Source organism: Pipra filicauda, unplaced genomic scaffold, assembly GCF_003945595.2.
Source record: "Pipra filicauda isolate LSUMZ 115617 unplaced genomic scaffold, ASM394559v2 scaffold316_size853178_pilon, whole genome shotgun sequence".
Lineage (NCBI taxonomy): Eukaryota > Metazoa > Chordata > Aves > Passeriformes > Pipridae > Pipra > Pipra filicauda.
Genome location: NW_024104439.1, coordinates 73,431 through 87,120, shown reverse-complemented (window position 1 = coordinate 87,120; position 13,690 = coordinate 73,431). Strand labels below are relative to the sequence as shown.

Here is a 13,690-nt window from a genome sequence, read left to right as displayed (position 1 = left end):
ATTGTCTTTGGCAACAACTTCATCCATCTCTGAATGCTGTTGACCTGAAACTATAATTTTCTTCAACTAGTAAGATAAACACCACGATGACTCTTTCCCTCATGTGCTGAGTTCATACCTATTCTCAAAAACCAGTATTTGAGTCACCTGTCAAACCCCACAGGTATTGTATTCATTTATGTCTTTCTTTTTCTAACTACTTTGATTTAAGCAGAATCCCCAAAAATTGTATTTTTTTTTCTCTGATTTCCACTTAAGATATAGGAATTTAAATAATGTTCAAAAATGGGTATAGATAAAAGAACGATGACTGCCCATTTATAGATTATAAAATTCTAGGTGTCTGTAGTGTCTGTCAATAATTGTAATGATAAAATATCTTAATTATCAGTTAATATGGATTCTTACCCTCTTGTTCTATGACCACTGGTGGTCAGTCTAACTAGGGAATCTGAAAATTTTCCTTCCTGAACAAGGAATGGTCATGAATCCAGAGCATTTTCTTTAAGGAGCAGAAGATAACAGCCACAGTATGATCAACTCAACATAGTCACATAGAGTCCAAGTCTTCAGCTTTGTAACTGGGGATCATTCTGCCCATCTGGGATGCCCAGGCACTTGTTTTGTTGTGCTTCTGAACTCTGAGGGATTTTTGTAGTCCTCCAGGACTCCCTAATCTGGATTTTTTCCTCTAAGGGAGGAGATTCAGAGGACATGCTAATGACAGTGCAGGTAGTGGGGAGGTTGTCCATGCACCGAGAGGCAGTAATCAGAGCATGCTGGCACTGCCCTTGCTATTGCAACCCTGGGATGCTGAATCTGGTTCCCCACTGTCACAAAAAACCCCAAACAGTCCTAATGCTTTCTTTTGACTTCCAGCGCTGCCACCTTTCCCCACATACTGCATCAAAGGCTTTCAGTGCTGTCAAGGATGTGAACTACTGATAACTGACAAAGTCAATTTGTGGTGAACACAGAAATTTTTCTCAGTGTTTTCAAGGACTTCACAGGGACAAGGCAGCTGAGATACTGAGCTATCTCAATGAACTATCAACAGCCCCTCAAGGCAGAAACTACTTGCTAGAGCAGCAGCTGACAAACTGAAAGAGAGATGACATTCAAAGAAAGAATTGTTTTAGTTACCATGTAGTCTGCTTCAATATTATTTTAGAAAAAGCTGGATGCAGATCTTACATTACTGTAATTGCAGATTTCAGGAAACATCTCAAAAGCCACAGAGGATATCTTAAAAATATAACAGAAATAATTCCCTCTGGAATAGCAGATTTCCCTCCCCTCCCCCTGCCCAGCAACATTTAAGATATCAAGTGTGTTAGTTACTTCACTGGACTGAAGAAGTTGGCAGTCACTCAAAGTTGCATTAACTAACGTCACTTGATAACTAAGGATGATGATATCTGTTCCAGCAGGTTCACAACAAAAAATCTGTGTTCCCATTACAACCCTCCACTGCAGCAGCTCACTTAGAGCAGCTTCCAGACTTGCTTCACATCTGCAAACTGGTATTTCAGTGCATTGCTTCCTTGCTGCCAAGAGGTTTTCCATTACAGGCACCACAGTCCTGGTAACTGGTCTCAGCTCTCCAAACAGGTCCGATGTGGATATTTTGCTACTTATGGGTCAGTTTTGCTGATTGTCTTGTCAACACTTCTGTTGAGAACTTTCTGGCAGGTTTGGAGGGTTTATTTCTACCTCTGACCCAATGGGATGATTATAGGCACACAGGACTGTGTCAAGGATTAAAAGCTGTTTTCTTTCCCTCTTTACAAAGAACCTGTTTATTTATGTGTGGCAATGAATGGACATATACTTTCAGAATTCAGGAAAACTACCTTCAGTTTTCTCTATCTTCATACTCAGTCCTCACATCTGTAAGGCCAAGACATGGTATCCAGGGACATAAACACACATGTGCTGAAGTGTTGCACAAGACCAGTAATGGATAGCAGAGCTTCACAGAGAGAAAGAGATCTTGAGATAGACACAAGAGAAGTCTGTCACACATCAGAAGGTAATCTGTTCATATTGCAAGAATTTATTAAGGAGAGCCACTCTCTGAGTTAACGCTGCTGTCAGGTAGCCTGTGGTCTTTGAAGTCTTTGAACATTTGCAGTCTTTAAATAATTAGAATTGTCAGAAAGAAAAACGGTCTGTCAATCAGAAATTTTCACAACTTCTTCTCATTTATATGTAGATTTCTAAACCTGAAAACCTGATATTGTCAAACAATATACTAAAATAGAACTCTTCAACTTCAACAATTTTTTTTCTTTTCTCTTTTCTTTTTAACTCTTCACTATTGGATACAGAAGAGATCTTAAATCTTTCAAAGTGGAACTGGAGGAAATGATCTCTTTAGGCAAAATTCTAGGTTTGATCAGTCCACTTTTGTTTTGGGTACTGACTGGTCCCAGAAGACTTCTGGGTGAGGAAACCACCAGGAAATGCATAGCATTAGGCACCAATTAAATGCCAGGCACTAATTAAAGCATCCATTAGCCTTGGGTATCAGTTTACAGGGGTCTTCAACCTTCATGTTTTGTTTACATTGTGATCTACTTTAATTGTACCTGCAGAGATGGGGATTAGACACTGAAATCCAAACAGGGGGACAGTTTGGTCCATCAGCTCTGCTGGGGCATGCTGTCCCCATCAGGCCCCTTCTGCATCCCAAGCTTTCTCTACTCCAGAAAGGATGAACACTAGCCATGCTGTTTATGGAGTAAAGAGAGGCTGATTTGAGGTGCAAAAAGAGGAAAATCTGTATTCTGGAACAGTCTGGGATTAAGGGTTACCATATTCTGAATAAGTGAGAAAGGAAGAGGTTTCAAGAAGTCTTGGAGAATGAGGGAAAAAGAGAAGGAAAGAGCATATCCTGCATCATCACTGAGCTCTTCTAACACCTCTCCAGCACTATGAACCCTTCAAAAGCCTTTTCAAAGGTGGAGGCAAAAGCTCCAAAGCTTGGTTGAAATGAGGCATTTCTTTTCTTTCAAGTCAGGCTGGTGCCTTGTGTAAAGACTGGGTCCATGCAATAACATCTCTTATGTCATTATAATTAACAAAGCCTTTGATAATATGTGCAATAATCCATACTTAAGATCAGCTAAGTCAAGTTTAAACAGTTCACACATGTCACAGACTGTCTCAAGTGATTTCTTTAAAAAGCAAACTCTTCAAGTGTGAAAGTCAGGCAGAGGGAGAAAAGAACTACAATTTTTAGAGCAGTAAACTGATATCCAATAGCAAAACATTTGGATGAAACTGTGTATATGACTTCTTTTCCTTCAAAGAAAATTATTTGAGATCTATTCTTTCCATTTTTGTTCTCAAATTTATTCCCGATATAAGATCTCATGTTCTTAGATACTCCACTCATCAGATCTCATAGCTGTAACTCATGAAAATGAAACTGTAGAATAAAAAAGATCAAAAGATTTTGCTCAGTTGTTTCCATAGGCACTACATTATTTCTTCTGGGAAATTGTGCAAGGGGAAGATTTCAGCCTGCTCCCAGTACACATCAGAGTGAGAAAGCAATTCACAAGTGAGGCAGCTCCTTTTACTCTTTTTTGTTGCTTATTCTCTTTGAGCTCACATCAGACTAGTGCATTTTGCACTAGTTGGTTTGTAACTTGAAAACAAAAGTTGAATGATTGGATGAAAATATGTCATAACAAATAATCCTAAAAAACATGTGGTTTATTGGTTTTCAAGCTAGGAAGTGACATCAAGCATCCAGATACGGATACTTTTCATTTAGTGCACGAGTACTGCATAGTAAGACAGAGTACATTCCTCTCTGTAAAATATATGCAAAACTATTTAAAGATGTTAAAATTCAAAGCCATAACCATCTGCTTATCACAGACATCTGTTGCTTCAAAGCAAAGGGCTATATGAAAGGTTCAGAAAGCTTTAGAAATCAAAAGATGCATTTGCCAAGAGACTAATGGAACACATGAATATACATATATTCAAAAACTATAACAAACTGATGTTTTCTCCCTGGAGTGCCATTGAACCAGCTAGGTATGAGAGAGCTGTGTTGCAAAGAAAAAAGCTCTTACCCATCCCTGTACTGAAAATTAAACTTTTTGTCATTCCCCAAACACTCTTTGAAAAACAACATGTTCTTCCTCCATCATCAGAGAAGACTGAATTTCACACCAGCCCCACTCATCTCTGACTCGCTCCTGTCAGTGCACCTTCAAGATGTGATTCTTTGTCTCTCTGCAAACTTCTTTGTACAGAGCCTTTCTCCGTTCTCGCTCAGGGAGGTGACACCCCAGTGTCACTGGAAGCAGCACACTGCAGCTCTGCAGCCCAGCATGTCCATTAATTTCCTTGCTGTTTAGGCACCCAGGTCTGACTGTCTGGATGAAGACAAGGAAGGCTTTTCCGTTGCCTTCAATGAATCATGGGCATCTCTGCCAATGGACAGTGCCCCTCTCCCCATGCAGATCTTGCATTGCCATGGAAATAAATAAATGAAGAGGAGGGCTGGGAGAGGTAGAAAGCTATTTAGGGCAGCATCCATGTTCCTCTGGGCACCTGATGCAAGAGGAGATTGCAGCAGTGTATCTGCAAAAGATAAAACTGGTATTGCCCTGTGGATCTGTGGCAGATTTTTGTCGTGAGGATTGGAAGGCAGGATTTGCATCTGTCAGACATGTGGGTTTGGAGGGAAGGGCCTGCTAAAAGTTGTTGCAAACTGGGAAAAAGTGTGAGGCAAATAGAAGGTACAAAGTCATAGGGATCAGGTGCTTTTGGAAAGGCTACAAGGAATGCAAGGGGACTAGAAACTGAACAGGAAGATACTGAGAAGTCTGAGTGCATGAAATTTTTTCTCAAGGTAGCACCATCTGTACCTTGTCAGTGGAGCAAATCCATCTTCCATTTATTTATTACCATATCTGCATATTGGTAGCCATCAAAACGTCAGGGAGGATCTCACAGACAAGAGGAGAAATTTGGCATTTCAACACCTATTTGCCAGGCCTATTGATGTCAATAAGTACATGAACTAGAGAGAGAACAAAGAAACATTTCTTGACCTTAAATTACATCATGAAGCTCAGAGAAAGGTGATCTGTCCCCTGCAATAAGTTCCAAATAACCATACAGGAAGTGATTATTTTAAATATGAGCATGAACATAAAGATGCATTTTATAAAGAAATCAAAACATTTCTTCTGTCATTTAATTTTTCTCTTAGTCACGTTATCTGTGACCCCTTAAACATCACTATAAATCATATAGAATCCCATTGACCACAAGTTCCACAACTTTTGGGTTTACTGACACCACTTTATAAACTGCCTTTCTCCTCTTTGTTTTCCTTCACACAGTCTTTGCATTTCCCTGCCACATTCCCATTGTCCTTGAAATCAAAGAAATCAAAGAAATCAGAGAGTTCTCTGTGTTGGTCACAAACAGAGAACAGAAATGGTCAGCAATCAGAAAAACAAACAGAGCCTGCCTGAGGCGTGTACAGATTCTGCTCTGTACACTACTCACAAGCAAAACAAGGTAAGATATTTATTTATTGTGCTGACACACATGCATTACTCAAAGGGACAGCAGGATAATGACATTACTAGTATTAGGAAATTCATCTTAAGTTTAGATTATCTCAGAGTTTTTACGAGGCAAGAGAATATACAAAGTTTGCTTCAGCTAAATAAAGCCCTTTACTTACATGGCTTGCAAGAGCTTCCAGCAGCTGTAGCCTCTGACTTGCACTGCGTACAGATATTGAGCCTTGCTGAAAGCCTCCTAAGTTTGACACAGGAGACAGCCCATAACTCACCGGTGCTTTAGATTGATAAATCCTTTAAAAATGCTCTCAGATGTTTTTTTATCAGTGGTACACACTGACAGTAGACTGCAAAGCAGAAAGCCTGTCTGGTGTTATGAGGAAAGCGTTCCCCCTCTACTGAGTCCAAAAAAGAAAAAAAAAAAAAAAGAAGCCCTTGACCTCAACAACTAGAATAAATCTACTGTATCTGCTGGCTCTTTTCTGAATGCATACTTGAGCAGTAACATAAGAGCGAGTGATCGCAGCGCAGAAACCGTGGCATGTGTGCTCTGTACCAGGAGGGTATGTGAGCAATGCTTCCAGCACAGGCACGGCAAAACGAAAACACAATGCGTGTTTTCGGCTTTTAATTTTTTCCGATATTTTAAAAATAAAACAAAGATGACAGGCTTCTCTATTTCAATTCATGGCTCCCAAGTGGCAGTGCTCTCAAGCTCTGTCCCCTCTGCTGGCGTTCCTTGTCTTCCATATGAGGTTACTGCTGACTTTCTATTTCAAACCTCGATTTTCTGAGAATCTCTCTGTATCTCAGCCAGGAAATGTAACCCAGACTGAATTTTAGCATTTTAGACATCACAAATGCAATGAATCGCCTGCAAGAAAAACGAGTGTTTTTCAGATTTTTTTTCTCCTTCAGAAGATCTGTTTACTTTTTTTTTCTCTCCCTCTTTCCTTTTGTCTACTTAAACTTATTAAACTTCATAAAAACAAGCATAACTTTTGGAACATGTCCTCAGTAGAACAAATATGGAGATGAATAAGAAAAGCAAAATAATGACGTAGCTTAAAATAGGTAAATGTAAGTTTTAAGAAATTCCTTGCTCCATTGTAAAATTACACTTTCAAAAATAAAGAAAATAGTTTAAATATAGTAATATAATTCTTAGACGATGAGGACAAAGATTTTATGTAGAGGATGAAAAAACCTATTAGAGGAGTAGCAAAGATAAGAAAGAAAATCAAAGTCCTTATTCATTCCATTGTATTCAGTTGCAAAAGAGGGAAAAAGAGAAACAAGCTTACAGTCTAACATCAAACTTTAAAATATTGTAAATGCAATTTTTCTGGTTTTATGAAACGTAAAGATAAAACAAACAAACAAAAAAACCCTCAAACCTTTTAATAAGCATTTCTAGCTTAAGGAAATAATAGTTTTTAATGATGAATGATCAAATGATCTCTTTTGTCAACTGTATTTTTTCCCTTGTGTGACAATGGACTTGAAAAATTCCCCTACACATTTTTTTTCTTGAACCTCAGACTTGGGTTCAGCTTTTATTTTTGCTTCTTTTTTTTTGTAACTGTATTAAGACATGAAAACACACGTACAACTTCAAAGTCGTTTATTAGTAATTAAATTGTCTCTCCCAGTTGTAGTTGACCAGTAGCAGTGATATATTTTGTTGAATATGAAAAGCCTCAGTTTCAATTTAGTTTCCATTTGTATCATTTCTTTTGTCAAATACTGAAACCCTAAGTCTACAATAAATTAATTTTGACTCTTTTCAGCTGCTCCTGCTATTTTCATCTTCTCTTTCTCCACTAACATTTTCAAAATATGATGCAGTGTCAAATCACACATGTATATCTTGACTTCCAAATTATTTGCATTGGGGTTTGTTTTTGTTTTTGTTTTGTTTTGTTTTGTTTTTTTAATTAAAATACATGTTTGAAAGCTATTACTTTAAAACTCTTGTGAGAACAAGTGTTATTCTTAAGATACCACAACACCTTTTGTCTGCAGTGGGTTCAAGTCTCACACCTAGGACTCATTCCCACAGGTGGGTGCAGAGCTGCCCTGCTCAGCCAGGCAGAGCTGAGCCTGTTGTCACCTGCCATGCTGGACCTCTCCCCTCTCTGCTAAACCACCAGCAAGGATGCTTTTTCTCCGTCTCTCCTGGTTCATCTTTTCTATTTTTGGAAAATAGCTAGGATTTTTTACTTTTACTCTCGTTTTATGATGTGGAGACCTTGTGATCTGGTTTGTAGGAACAAGGCTTGGCACACGGGACTGCTCGCACACGCCCGGGTTGCAGGCAGCACTCCCGTGAGCAGGGTGTATCAGAGCCCGTCCAGCTTTCTGTCTGTAACTACCAGAGGCTAAACTTCAAAAACTATGACCAGGGAGCTATGACCTGCTGCTTTGTGAAGTGTTTAGAGACAAGCAGAATATATACCTAACTTCTGAGGTCCAAATGGTGTTGTTTTCAATACCAACATCTAAAACGCAGCAGTAATTTGTGTGCCAGCTAATTATTCCAAGGCACGACTTGGTTTCTGCCCCAGGAATCTGGCTTTTGACTGAGGAAGAAACAAGCCATTGGGCAGTGCATTTGCAGCCCCCCAGGCATGGACGATGTCATTTCTCCCCAGCCCATTTCAGCCACACCCCGACTGTGTAAGCCCTGCAAGCCTCTGGGTGCTCTGTTTTGCTGTGGCCATGTGCAATCTTGTCTCATGACTGGAGGCAGCTGGTCACTGCAAATGTCATCTGCTTTACTGAATATTGTATATGCATTCACAGATGTTTATATAGCAGTTAAGAAAATAGTTACCAAACTAAGGGTCGCAGCTACAACTGCAATTGAGAATGTGAACATGGAACCTTGGCCAGGACCCCATGAGCTGTAACACAGATGGAAAAGTACAACACATGTAGGATGAAGTCTGTGTCGTGATCAACCCTATCAAAAATGTTAAAATGTTTTTTTTTCTTCTTCCTTTTTCTTTAAACCTAGAGGCAGTGTAGACCTTGATACATAAATTAATGTCCTATGTTTCTTATTTATCATTCAAACAGCACCCAAGAGATTGGTTGGGCTGTGCTGCCTTCAGGCTGGGAGTGCTGCTCGGATGGCATGGCACTATGGTTATCTCTGAGACCCTGAGAAAGTAGGTCCCTGGTGACACAGTCCATTGAATTATCCTAATAAAACTTTTTTGAAATCGTCCAATTTTATGCACAGTTTTAAAAAATTTGGTCATCACAGGGATATTCATCCCAGTAGCTGTTATTTCCAAAATCTTTTACTTTATTGCTCATACACAGAGCCAACAGGAACCACAAGGCTTAGTTTCACTTTTCATGTAAAGGTTGGGCAAGAAGGACTAAAACACTGATGCAGTGGTGATGTAAGATGACACAGCAGGTAAATTTGAGCTAGAGAGCATATTTCCTAACATGATAAACTTTCATTACCTTTAGATGGTTCATGTGGACATAAACTGTGCCATTGATTGGCTCCATGGAGGCACAGTCCTGACTAAAGGCACGTGTACTTTTTCTAGGATCAGTCTGGAGACACATGTACCAAAGCACTTTTGGTGGAGGCATCAAGCTGCCCTGAGTCAGTTCAGTCCAGCATGACTTGGTCTGTCCCTGATGGAGGCAGTCTGTGTCCCGCAGCACTACTTTGGGGGTGTGCCCCGTGGTCTTCAGTGCTCCAGGAGGATGTTTTTGCAGAAGTGCAGTGTTAGAACACAATCACAGGGGTAATTTGGGATGGAAGGGACCTTTGGAGTTCATCTCATCCAACATCTGCTCAAAGTAGGTCTAATCAGCTGGCAGCTGTCTCTGCAATGATGCCTATTATTCAGAGTTTTCCATGCCATGCAGCACATCTGACCCCATTACCCCCAAGAGCAAGGAGATGACTCAGTAATTATGATCCAGAGGGATTTTGCATCCTTTATCTCAGGTAATTACAAGCTCGTGATTATTGCAATAGCTGATTACCCAGTCGTTTGATTATACTTACTTGGCACTGAAGCCAGAAAATAATATCTCATTTTACAGATGTGGACTTAGGGCACAAGGATGACATTAGCCAGAGATCACAGTCTGTGCACAGTAAGAAACTGAGTGGTCATCTCTCCGGGCTGGCATTGTACAGGCTGTCAGCCCTCTGAGCATTCCTGCTATTAGTTAGCTGTTAGTTATTAATAGCCACCTTGCTACTACAGATCGTTTTTTGAAGAAAGGGGTAAAGTAACACAGCATTTGTGAAACACCAGCTATGTAATGGGTTCCAGCGCTGAGGCTGAAAGTGGGGGAAAATTAAAAAGTGCTGCACATGTACACTGCTGCTGTACATGTGGTAGGCAGCTGTACTAGGGATCATCAAATGAATAATTCTTCCTAAAAAACAGCCAGTCTGGAATGGGATCTAAATTAGTAAAAGCTGGTTCTGGAAAACAGGAAAGGTCCCCATGATCTCTGCTGCTGTCAGTGAGAATTTATATTGCAGTGATCAAAAACTTTATGAAGGTGAGTATTGCTGTAACTTGTTTAAATTGAAGGCCTGGAAAAATATACTTAAGACACCTGCAATCAATTTTTATTTTGAAATTCAGTTCATACATAAGGAGGTCTTGGGAAGAATTGAAAGACAAGATAGCCTTGTCTTGAAAGATAAGAATTTTTATGTTTAAACAAGTGGCTCACATGCATGGCCTTCACACTTCCATCTCATGTCTATAGCTTTTGGTGAGTAATACTCTTTTATACATGGTCCCACCATGGTGTTATATATATAAATGGCATGTAGCTAGGAAACAATGTGTTACTTCTGAGAAAAATGAAAAAAATATAGTATGGGTCACAGATCTATGCTTGACTGGTTCTGCTTCCTGTAGTGATCCAGTTAAGCTCCTTTGCAACCCTTATGTGGATGTCCCATATAACCAACCCCAGTTCTGGACATAGTGCTGCATACCTGCTCAGGTTTGCCAAGGCAGCCAAATTAGGATTGCAGAATTTTCTCACTTGAGGTGAGATGCTAATGGCACTTGTTCATGTGGTCTCAGCTAGTGTAGGGACTAGTGAATAATGGGCAAGAACTCAGGGGCTGCAAATTCCTGTTGATGCTTCAAACTTCACATTAGAAAAAGGAAGAATTCTGACTTTTTAGTTCATAGTTTATATTAGTATGTTATTAAAATGTAAAAGGTAAATCTCCTTTTTAAACCTGTAGTGTGTAATATCTTGTCCATATGACTTCTCAGTCTTGAAATCCAAATGGCCAGTTCTGCAATCTGCTGCACTGATTGCAGAGGCAACATAATTAATTTAGAGCAGCAGAAATTCTGGCTCGAAACTGTGTGGAAGCATATATATTCCCTTTCTGGTCATGTGGGTGCCACTGGAAGATGACTCAGGACCTGACAGCTACCGTGGCTTTATATCCACATCAAAGCTTTATCCTTAGGCCTTCTACCATACCCCATGGGGGCTGAACATTTGGTTTTGAATGCTTCACTGAGCTACATAATTTAGGAACATCAACAGCACATAATATTAAAACCCATCAAAAGCAAGTCTCATGCTCAGACACAAATGTCCTGAGCCTGCACTCCTCAGGAATTAGAGAGCAGGCTTTCTATCAGCAGCTTGTGTCACTTTCCCATCAAAAATCTGCTGCTCATGTACCTTGAACATGATTGTAAAACATTAAGTTTAATCTTTTGGCGGTTTGAGAAAATGGTCCTTTATGCACAAATCAAATCTCCCACAAGTTAAATCTGTAGCCCTTTCTTCTCTGCAACCTTGGAAAAAACAATCAAGAATAAACATAAGGGCCCCAGAATATAATGTTCAAGATATATACGGGAATTTGAAGCAGCTTTCCTCCTTCAAATTCATTCATCTTTTCATCAGGTCTGGAGTGAGGTTGAGGTTATTTCAGACAAAGCTATCTAAAATATCAAAGCAAAATGTTCTTTCCTTGCAATGAGCTGCAACCACTCTCCCTCCTACAAGTACAAAGCTTTCAGATATGAGGGTGTCTCTGACCATCCCTCATGAACACAGAATGAGGAAAGACACTTCTTTAACTAGGTGGAGGAGAAGCCACTTACTGTGTATACCATCATTTGAAGTGCAGCCCAGTTCTCAAGAAGTACAGGGCTGCATCGCTGGTACAAATGAATTGAATGGCATTTCTGCATTTGGGAAAAGGCTCCAAGATTAAAAAGCAGATTGCAGGTTTGCAGAATAAACTGTTGCTGGTGCCCCCATTGCATGTAGCTTAAAACTACTAAAGTGATTGTACTTGTCTGGATTGAAGTATAAAAATGGTGGGTTTTTAGAAAAAATTAGAATTGATTCAGGCCTGTTCAAGCTCAGTGTTGTTCCACTTGTCTTCAGTTTTCTTCTCAAACCCCCTGTTTTCCCAGTTCACTTTATGTATATCCTGTGTGGGAGGGATGGGAGTGTAGTGGCTGGAGCAGAGCACTGAGGGCTCTGATTCCTGCTCCTACTGCTGCTGTTGATGACTTGCTTTCCTTCTGGTTTTCTTCTATTCTTCTTCTCATTCATCCCTTTAGCCTACCTGACACTTGGGCTTGAAGAAAAGTTCCTTGAAATCCTGGTAAATTGTCTAATTCTACCATTTAATAGAAATAATGGAGAAGAAGGATTTCCTGTCTGCTCCAGCTGCAGCAGATGCTGCTTACAGTGGAAAAGGCTGCTAAGGAGAGGTGCACTGGTCATTGCAACGGCATCCCACAACCTTACCACTGTTTCAGTTCAAAGCTGAATTTCCAGAGAGCTGCAAATAAGGCTGTTTTGCATTTTCTTACAACCCACTCAGCAGCTGCAACTGAACCTGAAACCCCGAATGTCCAAAGGCAGTATGCTGTGCCACAGCTTCAGTACGGGCACTGACACCCCTGCGGTTGCAGGGGCTTATTCTTGCATGTGAGACCCAGGGGTCAGCCTGTGACATTGGGTCCCTTTCTGCAGCAGGGGCACCAGCATATGAGGAATAAGGAGCACTGCAGTGTCTACCAGGTAAGGACACCTAATTAAATCCTTACTTTTAAAGCTATAGCTGAAGAAATTGGTACAGCTGTCTTTTTCCTATGTAATCAGGCTGGGTTTAGTGCAGCAATTTGCAGATTGAGCTCAGTATTCTTCCCATTTACCCCATAGGCAATAAACCCATAACCACCAGGGTTTGGTTAACGCCATGCTAATGAACTCTGCTTCCCTGTGCACCTTATTCCTGGCTGCACAGCAAGCCACAGCCACTGGGACCGGCCCCACTGAGCTCTGGTGTTCCCAGCCTGGTATCCTGGGGTGGGGGGTCCGTGGGCTGCTGAGGCCCATATGAGGTATCTTCTGTTTTGTGGATGCCCAGGCATATCGACCATCCTGCTGCTGTTTGGGGTTGCCTCTTCCCATCACCTTTCACAGACACACAATGCTTATGCTGTTAAGGTCTTTTTAAGGCTACTGCATTGCTGTTGCATGGCAGACGTGCTGTGGCTGGGTGCCAGCTGCCTGGAGAGGAGCCCTTTTCCATGAACAACAACATGAGCTATGAGCAATAGGAACTGGGGGTCTGAAGTGGGTGTCAGCAGAAGCAGGGCACGTGTATTGATTGCAGGAGCAGGGTATGTGTACTTTTTGAAGGCCGGATGGCTCGATATCTGTGCATGTGCTGAAATACAGATGATCTGAGGTTGGCCATAACCTCCAGCACTGACACAACACAGGCAAACCCAGTAATTTCCTCAGTCATCTGAAATGGGCTTGGACTCAGGCCCCTTCCCATCTGTGTTGTCAGCCATGTTGTGGAGTGAAGTGGGTGCAGTTTCTGTGCAAACCCATGGCACAGTTCCCACTGCCAGGGCTTTCAGCACAGGATTCTCTGGCACCAGGCTGCCCTCCAGCCATCACTCCCAGGCAGCCAGGGGGGAACTAACATCCCCAAAAGCAAGAAGGGGTACACTGGAGTTACCTCTGAGGCCTGCCTCTGGCACCTGTGCTACGGAAGGCTGCAACCTCTGTTACATCTAAATAATGTTCTGAAGGTCTAAATAGATAAATATTGGAGCTGTTGATGA

General features: G+C 41.0%; 1 protein-coding gene across 1 annotated transcript in view; it reads right to left on the bottom strand.

Annotated features, from left to right (window-relative positions):
- Window positions 1-5,961, bottom strand: part of C1QTNF7 (C1q and TNF related 7) — a 35,589-nt gene extending 29,628 nt beyond the window's left edge. Inside the window, exon 1 of the mRNA XM_027729478.2 lies at window positions 5,723-5,961. The gene's annotated coding sequence lies outside the window, so the exon portion shown is untranslated. The remainder of the gene's footprint in view (window positions 1-5,722) is intronic.
- Window positions 5,962-13,690: the final 7,729 nt, after the last annotated feature.